Raw genomic sequence first — 14,560 nt, 5'->3', positions numbered from 1 at the left:
TAGTGGCGGCGATGAATCTGGTGGAAATCGGACTAGTGGCGGATATATGTTGCAGGTGGACTCGGATTGGCATGATGGCAGCGGATATGTGGTGGCGAATATGGTAGCGACGATGAAGTTGGTGAGGTGGTGGTATATGGCAGCAACGATGATGATGATGCGGTGGTGATATATGGCAGCGGCGACGTGACAACCTGTGAACTGAACTCGAAACTCTAAAGGACTAGACGCTAAGACCAACAACTTGACACGACGATGCAACCTGTGAACAGAAAAGATTATGCAAAGGCTTAGATTGGTTCGGATAGGATGAACTAACCCTAATTTTTTTTGGCTTTTTCGTGGACTATAGGTACGAAGAACAGACTCGATCTAAACTACGAAAAACTGTAAAATCTCACCGAGCAACCTGGAAATCTGATACCACTTGACAGAGGCAAAGGTGCCCCGATGTTTTGATGAGATAGATATCGTTTTCTGTGGGAGTCGACTTTGACGATCCAACTATGAACGTGCGAAGACGTTGCGCCTTAGCAATCGCTAAACCAACTTCTGAGGGTTATTGACCATGCCGGAGCACAATCAACCTGACCATGAGGGTCTATTTCCTGCGAGCAAACGAAGAACAAGCAAGAAACTAAGATTGCAATCTGGATATTGTGAATAAAAGATGAAATCTTTATTGATCAAGGTGGGGTTCTGTGACGTCTTGGTCTGGTCGTTGGACACAAACGAAGTACGCGAAGTTGCAGCTATAGCGAACTTTTAATCTAAACAAAACCCAAAGTATAAACGATGCCCTAAGGGCTGTATATATGGAGGAGAGAGGGGGAATTTCGTGGCCCTTGGTGGAGGGGTCCGAAACCAACCCTAACTCTTGTTTCCCCACACATACGGACTCTAAAAACAGCCTATACTTAAGTACTTAGAAAATACATGGGCCTGGCCCAATAATAAGGTGACGCAGCACCTAGAACAGCCTCTGGACGAAACTTATGAAGTGGCATCTTGTATATTTCGGCCAAGGCTTCATGCACTCATTATGGTGGCTTCAAAGTCCTGGAATCATCACTTGTAACTCCAGTCTTGTTCCCCTTGCGCATGCCATCATCTCCATGCTTGAACTTGCTCCAAGGTTCATCTTTCTTGTCCAAGCTAGGCCCTTCATTTGTAAGTAAAACAAATGTATCCAATTTAGGAAGCATAATATTCTCATGAACATTAGAATCGTTACCAAGAAACGAAAGTACGTGATAATTCAATTGGCGTGCGCGAGCTCTAGTAATTGGTCCAGTATGTATAACAGCAGGGGCTATGGGTGTAACAATGTCCTCATCAGAGTTCTCCATCACCATGCCGCCCCCTGTTGCTTCTGCTCTTTGTGCAATGTGGTTGTTCCCTTGCCGAACCACAAAGGGGTAACCCTGCCCCGTAGGTGATCGTGCTTCCACATCGACATCTTTGGCGCGCCGGGTAGGGGACTGCGTCGCTTGTGCGAACCTGAAGCAGTAGCCAGCGCATCAATATTCGTATATCTTCATCATCCATGGCTCCCAAGAAAGAACTCGAGCAGGGGTGCATCCCTCCACCTCGAAGGCTTCGTCATACACGGCTGCAGGTAATGCGAGCACCGCAATTGCAGCAGGCGGAGCCGGCGATGCGGGTGGTGCTGCTAACACTACCTCCATGGATGGAGTTGGGGTCGAGGCCGTAGGAGCGGCCCAACCTTTAAAGTCTATCACCGACCATATTTCTGCCGGTGTGGGTCACGGAGACGCTCAGCTTCCTCCCGCGCCTCCCACCGGCAAGCTTTGCCAATGCGACATCGACGCTCGCTCAGGAGCAAGCCAAGATCCGCTGGATGCGCCGCATGGAGGGGCAGAGACAGGGTGCATGCCTCGCCCCTTGTTGGGCGAGCGTGACAAAACCCCGAGCCGCGTAGTCGACCCGCGATGACTGCGTCCTCACGGGAAGAGCTAGTCGACCAAGAGCCTAGTAGCCAGGAACAGTTCTGGTCGCACCAGGCCCCTCTAGCAGTGGGCCCAAGACAGCAAGAGCCCAACAACGCTCCTTCTGGCTCGTCCAGAAGTCAAGGGGTGTCGCGCTCTGCCTCCCACGCCACGCCACGGACGACAGCCGAAGCAGTGGTGAGAGCTCAGTTGTTGCTGGACTTTCCTCCAACAGCAGAAAAGATGATTAGTGGAGAGCTACCATCCAAAGTCTACTCGGGTTTGCTGAGATCAACACGTCACCATGTGTGGAGACATCGCGACGCCCGCAGGCGACGCAGGCGGCCCGCGCCGGTGGCGAAGATGGGAGGACCGCACCCACGGTGTTGTCCCCTCCGTGGTAGCCCGTTCAAGGACGGCCGCAGCAAGCTCAGGAACCCCAAGACGTTCATGACCATGATGGGGCATCGATGGCTTCATCTGACCCACGACTCCAGCAAGATCAACATCAAGTGTTGAGAGACAAGAGGAAGGAAGACGCTCGTGTCACCATTGAGTAGCGTCGCAAGACACGCCATCAGTCAGACATGCGTAATGGAGTTGATGTCGATGAACCCGCGCCTAGTGTTGGCGGGTACCTACCTTAAGAGGTAGGCTGCCTAGCCTTCACTAGGGAGCTGCCGCAAGTCCATTGGCCATCCTCTCGCACCTTCAAGCCCGACTTGCGGGAGAAATATGATTGGAAGTTGAACCCGGCAGAATTATTGGGCATCTATACGATTGTCATTCAAGCCGTCGGGGGAAGGGATGAAGAAGTGCTTGCCAACTACTTCCCGTTGGCGCTCAAGCCAAACGTGAGGTCCTGGCTGATGCACTTGCCGGAGGATTCCATCTCCTCTTGGGCAGATTTGTGCAGCGAGTTTGTTGGCGCCTTTACAGGTGGCCACCAAGAACCAGGGCGGCCTAGTGACCTGTAAAATCTTGACAAGCCACAAGTGTAGGGGATCATTTGTAGCCTTCTTCGATAAATAAGAGTGTCAAATCCAACGAGGAGCTAAACGTAGAACAAATATTCCCTCAAGTTCTATCGATAATCGATACAACTCTACGCACACTTGACGTTTGCTTTACCTAAAACAAGTATGAAACGATCTTGTAAGAATAAAACTACGAGTACTTTGTGATAATAAAACTATGAATAAATTGCAAGGTAATAAAAGTGGATAGCTTTTGTCAACAAGAAAGTCATTTCTCCCTAGGCAATCGATAAATAGACTGGTAATCATTCTAGGAATTTTATATGAGGGAGAGGCATGAGCTAACATACTTTCTCTACTTGGATCATATGCACTTATGATTGCAACTCTAGCAAGCATCCCCAACTACTAAAGACCAATAAGGTCACAAAACCCAACCATAGCATTAAGTATCAAGTCCTCTTTACTCCCATACGCAACAACCCACTTGCTCGGGTATGTGCTTCTGTCACTCAGGCTACCCACCATAAGCGAATCATAAACATATTGCAACACCCTACAGTGGAGATCCCTCCGTTTACGTGACACGGAGGGCACCGTATGACGGCACCAAAAATAAAACATACAATCATACCAACCAAGATCACGATTAACCCATAGGACAAATCGGATCTACTCAAACATCATGGGATAACCATATATCCTTGGGAAATAATATATGTAGTTGAGCACCATGTTTAAGTAGATATTGCAGCGGGGAGAAGAGGTGTTACACTGCTACATAGAGGGGGAGAAAGTTGGTGTTGACGGTAGCAAGGTTGTTGATGTCGATCGTTGTGATGATCTGATGTAGGGTAGAACCCTAATCGCCCGATCTTTCACGAAAGGAGCGGATCCCGCGATGAACACGAGGAACACGAGGATGGAAACAAGGGGGAAAACATGATATGAACACGAGAAACCAACAAATATGATCACACATGCGCTAGATCCTTGAACACAAAGGAAGATACAAGATCCAAAGTCAACAATGGACGATATAAGCGGTAACCGGTCTTCTCCATGAGGAGGTCTTGAGTTCTTCTCCAAAAGGAGGTCTTGAATCCAAAGGGATCTTCTCCGTAGAGGCCGCGGTCTCTCTCGTGGAGTAGATCCGATGTGGATGAGCGTAGCTCTATCTCTAAATATGAGCTAAAACCAACGCTGACCCTAAAATGGTGGTGGTGGAGTATATATAGTCTAGAGCCATGAAGGGGTAAGTGAGGGGCGAAACAGGTACATGGGCCTCGGCCCAGAGACTCTGCGCGCAGGCAGGCCGGAAGTTCCGGGCAGGGACGGAAGGTCCGGGCTCCGGAAGTTCCAGGCGGGTTCCGGTGTAAGCCGAGAGTTGGCGCGGTGCGAGCGGTGCTGGAGTTCGGGGGCGGAGGGTCCAGCTCAGCTGGAAGGTCCGGGGGCCGGAGGTCCTGGTTCAGAGGTTTGGGCCTGGCAGAAACTCTGCACAAGTCTTGATGCTTCCTGTTCCTTCTCCTTGTGTCCTTGGTCCCTAAGCACATGTATTGTCTTTGCATTAGGTAGCAACCATGTCTCGGAAGAATGGAAAGGGAAAGGACTTAGGAATGAGTTCACCTTGTGTCCAATGGTGTATGCTCGAGGTCGAGGTCTCGTTGTAGTGTACATGGGGATGATAGTAGGATGCTCCGCATCATCTCCCCTCCCTTGGGAAAGATCCGACCTCGGATCGTGATCCTCATCACCATGCGAATGGTTGTTGTGGACGGACTTGTAGTTGGACGGAGTTGAAGACATTGCGCAATCCAGGTACTCCAAGGTGTCGCCGGAGTGGTATACATGCAAAAAGAGCAAACACAACCAATACTCAGAAATACAATGGTTTGCGCACACAAAGTGTCCATCATGTGAGAATGAGTCCGTGCGGCAAGATTGTTCATGGCAAAGCGCATGGAGCTTAGTAAGATGATATAGAATGATATACAAAGCATTCATGGGAGCAAAAGCATTCATTGTGCACACAAATGTGTTGTGAATATGATCAATGCAACCACGGTGCAAAATGATATCATAATGGGACGGTGTATCAAAAGCATGAACATGATAATTGGTGCTCAATGTGACTATGTGATCATGCAATTGATGGGGAACAATATGATCATGATGTATGAATATGCCATCAAGGAAGATCACAACAAATTTGCTAAGGAAATGTACAAGCTCATATATCATGAATGACATATAAAGACAAGATGCAACAAGGTAATCATAATATGAGTCAGTCCATGCATAAGGTGCAAATTTGGTATGGGGATTGTTGTACCATAGCTTGATGTCGTGGTACAAGTGGTGGTCCGGGGGCGCATCCACTAAGTCCGAGCACTCCTCAACTTGAAGGTCCATGGGGTCCATCTCCAATATCGCTCCTCCGTTCGCGAGATGTATCATGTAGACAACAAGAAGGATGGCTCAAAGGGAAGGAGTTCACCTTTAGGAGATTCTTGCAAATGTTGGTGTTACACATCGTGTATGCCTTCACATGACCAAGTTGTCTCATGGTGGTACCACCTTGTGAATCCTTCAAAATGAAAGAACATGACAAACACTCGAAAAAACAAATGAGGTTAGTGGAAATGCAAAACCAATCATTCGTGTGGTAAGATACCCAACAAGTGTATGCATCATGCTCATCATAAGAAAGGACAAAGGAGCATTTCATAGTGTGGAGGCATAAGATGCTAGGACAACCAAAGAGATTAAGCTCAATCAAACAAGCATGCATCACAAGTAATATGTCCAAGTTTCCATGATCAATAAGCATAGCAAGTTGGCACTCGATACAAGTGGATATGAGAGATGCCACTAATGTAAACAAGAGACAATGATCAACACAAATCAAGTGAGAGGCATGAACATATACGTCGTCAACCCAAGAAAGTGAGTAAGAATGGAGCATAGGTGATGCGACAAAGCAAGCAATCATAGCGATCAAGTCAAGGAAGCTAGTAGTGCGAAGATGCAACATACTAGGAGGAATCATGGCAAGCATGTCATGGGTGCAAATAGGGTGCATGAATAATTCACATGACATATCACAAGCATGAAAACAAGATATGAGAAATGTATCATCATAGTATTGGCAAGAAGTCCTATGTAAATAGAAATGGAACATCATGACTCTCCCAACACAAGAATCAACAATAGCATGAGGCACATGATAAACATGGCAATAATAACAAGGATCTCCACCAAGCATGCAAATACACATAGGAGTAGCATAATGGTGAATCATGGGTAGATGCACGCAAGGGTCACAATTGCATGGCAAAGGCATAGAAGTAAGCATAGCATGCAAAGTGAACACGGTAAAATGAGCATGATGCGACAAGTGGTATATAGACCATAGCTGTGTGAGAGCCAAGTGAGAGAGATGCGCGTAGTCGTTGCGCGAAGAGAGTGGTGGAAAGGATAGTTCACGTGATCCCAAGTCATCTTTGCTCTCAAGAGATCGTTTCGTCAACTCTTGGGATTGAGAGGTCGACGAGTGTATGTGAGTACCTACACAAAACAAAGACAAAGGGAAAATTGTGTGTGCGTGGTAGATGTACACATCATCCATCATGATGCACACGTGCTTGTGTTGGTTAGCACAAAATATCCAATGCTCGAATAAATGAGATGTGTGATATAGAAACATGTCATCCATCATGATAGGTTTGTTTTTATGTATGGCATAATGGAGACTCAAAGGATGTAATGCATCACTTGCAATATCTAGAGCATTGTGAGGAAAGGTATGCATATGGTGCACACAAGGGATGTAATCATGCGATACACAATCATTTTCATGGCATGGCATATGAGATGAATTGTTCAAATTTTGCAAAGGAAGCATAGCGATATCATCGCAAGAGAAACAAAAGCCAATGACCATCATCTCGTCATCTATGCCATAAGTGCAAATGGGATTTATTGTAATGGGGCATGCATAGTCACTATGTTGAGATTGAAATGGTGCAATATGTGAGATCTCACTCATAGCAGATGACAAGTTTAAAGGATTGGCAAACATGATGTGACCAAAAAAAATTTCACATGATATCCTATGGAGCATAGCATCACAACTAGGAAAATCAACATGCTCATCATCATATTCATCATAAATAGGTAAGTCATGACATGAAGAAGTCACACTAGCTTGAAATGAAGCATGGGAATAGATGTGTCAACATCATGCAAGCAATCATTCATAGAATAGTCCACTAGTGGGACAAGAGAAGCACCATCACCTATGTTACCTTTGGAGCATCGCTCATGTGTTGTAGGTGAGGTGTCGAAGACCAAGTCGTTGTCATCTTCATCTTGATGGAACCATGTGGGGGGTGCATCATCTTCCACCGTGGCCATCGCTGTCTCCATTGAAGGTATGGACTAGTCGAGGATAGGCGTGTCGTCATGTCGGAGACCTAGCACCAAAGAAGAAAATACACTCGGAGTAGAGGGTAAGTCGTTAGAAATCATAGTGGGCTCACGTGCCGTGTCAACTACCTCACTCACTAAGTGTTGTGGCTCACTCACTCCCTCTTTGATGCTCTCACTCGTATGGTGGGTGGAGTCACTCAAATGGCTCTCAACCTCACATAGGATGTGTGGCATGCTCTCATGTGTGGGGCTAGTGGTGGTCACACTCATCCTCTTATAGGAAATGCTCTCAATGTCATGTAGGGTGGAGTCACTCATGTCACTCATGTAGTGGTGGCTCTCCTCACTTGGCAATTGGGGAATCTCATCATATGTGGGTGTCAGAGAGATGTAGGTGCAAATGTCTCCATGCTCAATCATGTTGTAGTCGTAGCCATGGATGAAGGCCGAAGATGGCACATCATCACTCTCCTCTAAGACCAAAGATAAGGTCTCATGTGCGGTCTCATAGCTTGACTCGGAGTATGAGTCCAATATGGGCACCGTCTTCATGTTGTTGAAGAGGTTCATGCTCATCGCCATGGTCGAAGGGGATGGCCCTTGCTTGACCTTCTTGTCGTCGTCTTGTTGTTGGAGGCCCATATGATGTGGCACCTCATAGCTCATCTCCATGACCGAAGGGAATTTCCCATGCTCGAGCATCTTCCTTGAGGGGATTCCGAAGATGGAAGTGTCGCCCTCGCTTGTAGGTGGTCGCCTGTACTTGATGATGTCGATGTAGGTGAACTCACGGGAAGTAGGCGAAGATGTCGTACGTCCGAAGGCGAAGATGCCTTGATAGCACTTGGCGAAGATGCCGAAGTGGTTGTTGTAGCCATAGTTCTGTCTTGGTGGTGCTTGTCTCGCGGTCTTCTCTTGTGCTCATGAAGTTTGGACTTGGCGTGAAGTAGGGCTTGTTGGGACTTGTATTTGCGCTTGGTGAGCATCCATGGCTACGACGATGTAGGGTTTGATGTTGGCGTTGTCGCACTTGAGCTCGTAGTAGATGTCGTTCGTCGTCATCATGCACATGTTGCTTGGAGGTGACTTTCCCTTCATGACGATGTGGATCACGGATGTGATAGTGGTCGCCATGGAGATGTGGACGTGGACGACTTGTGGTTGCATCATTTTGCGCTCCGAAGACTTGTGACTTGAACGTCGCCGCCTTGAGGATGATGAAGGGGAAGAACGGTTGATCAACAAGGTCCGAATCTCCTCCATCCTTGCATCTTGCTCCTCCTTTTGTGCGGAAAGCTTGTTGTCGATGTAGTCCCTTTTCCTTGCTTCGGAGTGACGAATATAGATGGAGAGGTTCTCGATGCGCTCTCCCAATCTTGATTGAGCGCCTTGTAATTGTCGTTGTAGATCGAAAATTGACGCTTTGGTGATGTAGTTGTTCACACCATCGTTGTTGTCAAAGACCAGAGATGAAATGCCTTGCCTGTCCAACACTCCAAGAGAAAAATGTGAGTGGTAGAAAGAGAAAAACGAATACCAAATGTACCTTGACCGAAGTTGAAAGTGGATCAATGATCACTCCAATGTGGACAAAGAAATAGCACAATTGGTACCAATTCTTGTCGGTTTCTCACACCTACACAAATAAGGCTTATGGTGGAGCTCGGTGAGGATAGTGGCACAAAAAAATTGATGCAAAATGTTAGCAAGAGTCAATAATGTTGAAAGAGATTCACAAATTTGCAAGTGAAACAAGTAGACCAATAGCAATATGTGGCACAAGGAAACACACACACACACGGATAGGTAAATGGGGTCGTACAACCAAGGATGAGCACAAAATGTGGAAACCACGAAAAACGCTCGTGTTGCACAACTCAAGAGAGATGCTAGCACGATTGCTCTATAGGCGGATACGACACTTGTGCACAACATATGATATGTAAAATGTATGAACTTTCTATCCCAAGTATGCTATGTGTATGATGTTCCGGTGGTATGATCCAAGATGATCGGATATGAAAATCTTATGTGCAATGTGGTATGATCCTATGGCACTTGCTTACAAGCTCTTTTGTTTCACTCGTTTTCTTTGCTTAAAAGCGTATTCTCTTTTTTATGGCCACTTTGGCACAATGCACAAACCAAGATAGCAATTGTATATATGCGGGAACAAACTTGTGGCACAAAGGATGATATGATACCAAGATGATACCGATATGGTATGGTATGTATGCAACGTATGGTGTAGATCACTAATGTGCACAAGTAACGTTGCCGGCAATACTCAAATGGCTAGTCTCGATAAGCAAGTAACGCAAAATGGGCTAGGGGTTAACAATGCATTGCGAGGGAATATACAATGGAGGGATACCACGATACCAAGATGATATGGAGGTTACCATCCGTGTCGATGATGAGTGGAGGTGATCTTGATGGAGATACCAAGATGATGGAGACTCGTCCCTAAGTAGCCGAAACACCTTAGGAAACGGAAAAACCGCGAACTCAAAATCTCAAATGTAAAATGTCAAATGGTGGTAGCGGGATATGGTGGTGGTTTTGTGGAAGCTCAATGGAATTGCGGAATGTCAATGATGGGTTGTGGAGTATGCAATGCGGAAATGGAGGGTAAGGTGGTGTACTATACACGGTGTCAGAGTTAGAAGCAGGGTCCCTAAGTAGCCGAAACACATTAGGAGACACAACTCACAACACAAACAAAATTGGGATAAGTTGGGGTGGCAGAAGTGTATAGTGGTCAATCCTATGCGGAAGTGGTGGTGGTGGTTGATGAAGAAGCAACCGTACCTAAGTATCCTAGACACCTTAGGAGACTCAAATCACTCCTCAAGCAACCACTAATGCGATGGGGAACAAAATTGGTTAGGTTGCGGAAGTCGGTGGTGGTGTAGCGGATGATATGGTGGAAGGCCTAGGCAAAGATGCCAAAATTCCAAAAATTTTATGGTGTCAAAAGGTGGTGAAACCAAGGTGAGCTCCTCGGGCACGTCGATAGCTTCAAAACGAGCCAAAGAACAGTCAAATCGGAGTTCTGAGCGAAAAGTTGTGATGAAAACGGTGAAGAAGGCTGATGCTAAAATTCTGTGTAATATTTCTGGTTAGGCCGGAAGTTCCGGGACCCGGAAGTTCCGGGGGTTGGCCGGAAGTTCCAGGGGTCACGGAAAAAGTGCGGGGAGTTTGGGGATTTTTGGGGTAAACTTTCTGTTTAGCCTGAAAGTTCCGGGGTTAGGACGGAAGTTCCGGGGGACGGATGTTCTGGGGGAGTCCGGAAGTTCCGGGGGTCGTGGAATTTATTCCAGGACGAATCCTAAATTCTTGATCTGAGAATGGGGGCGAAAAAACACGATTTCCAAGGTCAAAATTGGGAAGATTTCGTGGATAGAAATGGGGGAAAAGATGGGGAATGCTAGATCCACTTGAGACACAATGAATCCATGGATCAAAATCAACAAAACATCATCCAAACCAACAAATCACAAAAAAAATTGGGGCTATTTTTGGTGGGGATTTTCGAATTTAGGACGAAATCAACAAAATTAGGCTAGAAAACAAAGAGGGGAGGCTCTGAAATCGTGATCAACCTGGCTCTAGATACCAAGATGATGTAGGGTAGAACCCTAATCACCCGATCTTTCACGAAAGGAGTGGGTCCCGCGATGAACACGAGGAACACGAGGATGGAAACGAGGGGGAAAACACGAGAGGAAAATGAGAGACCAACAAATATTATCACACATGCGCTAGATCCATGAACACAAAGGAAGATACAAGATCCAAAGTCAACAACGGACGATACAAGAGGTAACCGGTCTTATCCGTGAGGAGGTCTTGAGTTCTTCTCCAAAGGGAGGTCTTGAATCCAAAGGGATCTTCTCCGTAGTGGCCGCGGTCTCTCTCGTGCCGTAGATCTGATGTGCATGAGCGTAGCTCTATCTCTAAATACGAGCTAAAACCAACGCTGACCCTAAAATGGTGGTGGTGGAGGAGTATATATAGTCTAGAGCCATGAAGGTGTAAGTGAGGGGCGAAAAAGGTACATGGGCCTCGGCCCAGAGACACTGCGCACAGGCAGGCCAGAAGTTTCGGGCAGGGACGGAAGGTCCGGGCGGGTTCCGGCGTAAGCCGAGAGTTGGCGCGGCGCGAGCGGTGCTGGAGTCCGGGGGCCGGAGGGTCCGGGTCAGCCGGAAGGTCCGGGGGCCGGAGGTTCGGGGCTGTGGCCGGAAGGTCCGGGCCTGGTAGAAACTCTGCACATGTCTTCATGCTTCCTGTTCCTTCTCCTTGCGTCCTTGGTCCTTGAGCACATGTAGTGTCTTTTCATTAGGTAGCAACCACGTCTCAGAAGAATGGAAAGGGAAAGGACTTAGGAATGAGTTCACCTTGTGTCCGATGGTGTATGCTTGAGGTCGAGGTCTCGTCGTAGTGTACATGGGGATGATAGTACGATGCTCTGCATCATGATCCTTGCCCCGGCGGCGTTCTGGCGCCACCGGGAGAGAGGGGGAGAGAGCCCCCCTCCTTCTTCTTCTTCCATGACCTCCCCCTAGATGGGAGGACAGTTCCCCCTCTGGTCCATGGCCTCCATGGTGGCGGAGGGGCGGGACCCCCTTCGGGATTGGATCTATCCCTCTGTTCTCTTTTGTTTCGCGTTCCTGTTTTCTGGCCCTTCACCATTTCTTAAATACTCGGAGATCCGTACCTCCGATTGCGCTGAAATTTGTACACAATTTTTTCCATAAATTATCTGTCTTGCACCCAAAGAAGGGCCCCAACCGACTGACGGGGAGAGCACAAGACACCTGGGCACGCCAGGGGGTGCCTGGCGTGCCCTGGTGGGTTGTGGAGGCCGTGGGCCTCCGTTTACATTGATTCCACCTCTCAAAAATCAGAAATTTTCGAAAATAATTCTTCGTAAATTTTTATCGCGTTTGGACTTCGTTTGATATGGATATTCTGCGAAACAAAAAAACATGCAATAAACAGGAACTGGCACTGGGCACTAGATCAATAGGTTAGTCTAATAAAACATATAAAATGTTACCAAAAACATGTGAAAGTTGTATAATATTGGCATGAAACAATCAAAAATTATACTCCCTTTGTCCCAAAATTCTTGTCTTATATTTTTCTACATACGGATGTATCTATTCACATTTTACTGTTAGATACATCCGTATGTAGATAAATCTAAGACAAGATTTTTGGGACGGAGGGAGTAGATACGACGGAGATTTATCACCATCCCCAAGCTTAATTCATGCTCGTCCTCGAGCAGGTAAATGATAAAAAGATAAATTTTGATGTGGAATTCTACCTAGCATAAACTTGATCATATATCTAATCATGGCATGAATATTAACTGATGAGGACATCAATACCATTCTTACACCCACAGCCCCTGCTGCTATACATACTGGACCAATTACTAGAGCTCGCGCACGCCAACTGAATAATCAGGTACTTTCATTTCTTGGTAACGATTCTAATGTACATGAGAATATGATGCTGCCTAAATTGGATACATTTGTTTTGCTTACAAATGAAGGGCCTAGCTTGGACAAGAAAGATGAACCTTGGAGCAAGTTCAAGCATGGAGATGATGGCATGCGCAAGGGGATCAAGAACGGAGTTACAAGTGATGATTTTAGGACTTTGAAGCCACAATAAGGAGTGCATGAAGCCTTGGACAAAATATACAAGATGCCATGATGTAGGGTAGAACCCTAATCGCCCGATCTTTCACGAAAGAAGCGGAATCCCCCGATGAACACGAAGAACACAAAGGGGAAACGAGGGAAACACAAGGGAACACTCAAACTAACAAGATAGTCACACAAGTGCTAGATCCTCGAATACATAAAGTAAGATACACGATCCACGATCAACTAGGGACGATATGCGGTAACCGGTCTTCTCCATGAGGAGGTCTTGATGTTCTTCCCTAAATAGGGGTGATGCGGAGCATCCCAAGGTCATCCCCATGGACGCACCTACACCTCTAACGACACCACTTGGACCAATGACACGAGCTCGAGCCAAGGCTATCGAAGATAAGGTGAACTCACTCCTCTCCGAACTCCCACTTTCTATGCATGAGACATGGCTACTACCTAAGTCCGAGGTGTTGTGCATGATTAGGCACCAAGAGGGCCCTCTCGAAGACGCGCATGAAGATGTACAAGTCCCCAAGTCCACGGATGAGGAGAACCAACGAGAGGAGCCAAGGGCATCTCCCAGGCCCCGGACATCCGGCCAAGGCCCCGGACAGCCAGCCCCTGGAGCATCATCCACTTCAGCAGCACAGCCGCCAGAAGCTACAGGCCCCGGACATCCGGCCCCGACAGCCCGGACATCCGGCCACTCCCGAGCCCCCGGACATCCGGCCACTGGCCCAGAAATCCAGCCCCTCCGAACCCGAGAGCAACAAATGCCACCACTCCAGCCCACACATCCGGCCCCCCTAGCCTGGACATCCGGCGACGCCTGAAAGCCTGGACATCTGGCCCGATCAGCCCGGACGTCCGGCCTCCCCTGTCTGGGCACAGTGAAGGGCCGTGGCCCGTGTATCCCTTCTCCCCCTAGACTATTTATACTCCACCCGGTACAACTTTCTAGGGTCAGCATTGGTTTAGCTCATTTTAGAGATAGAGCATTGCTCATCCACATCGAATCTACTCCACGAGAGAGACCACGGCCTCTTCGGAGAAGATCCCTTTGGATTCAAGACCTCCTTTTGGAGAAGAACTTCAAGACCTCCTCACGGAGAAGACCGGTTACCGTGTATCGTCCGTAGTTGATTGTGGATCGTGTATCTTACTTTATGTACTCGAGGATCTAGCACATGTGTGCCTATTTCTTGTTGGTTGAGTGATTCTCTCGTGTTTCCCCTTGTGATTTTCCTCGTTTTCCCCTCGTGTTCCTAGTGTTCTTCGCGGGATCCACTCCTTTCGTGAAAGATCGGCCGATTATGGTTCTACCCTACATCATCTTGGTATCTAGAGCCACGTTGATCACGATTTCGGAGCCTCCCCGTTGTGTTTCTAGCCTTGTTTATTTGTTTTTCATCGTAATTCGAAAATTCCAAACCAAAAATAGCCCCAAATTTTTTTTTGTGATTTGTTGGTGTGTTGAGATTTTGTTGGTTTGGATCCGTGGATTTGCTTTGTTTTTAGTGGATCTAGC

Source organism: Triticum urartu, chromosome 6, assembly GCF_003073215.2.
Source record: "Triticum urartu cultivar G1812 chromosome 6, Tu2.1, whole genome shotgun sequence".
NCBI lineage: Eukaryota > Viridiplantae > Streptophyta > Magnoliopsida > Poales > Poaceae > Triticum > Triticum urartu.
Note: the sequence above shows the minus strand (reverse complement) of the source record.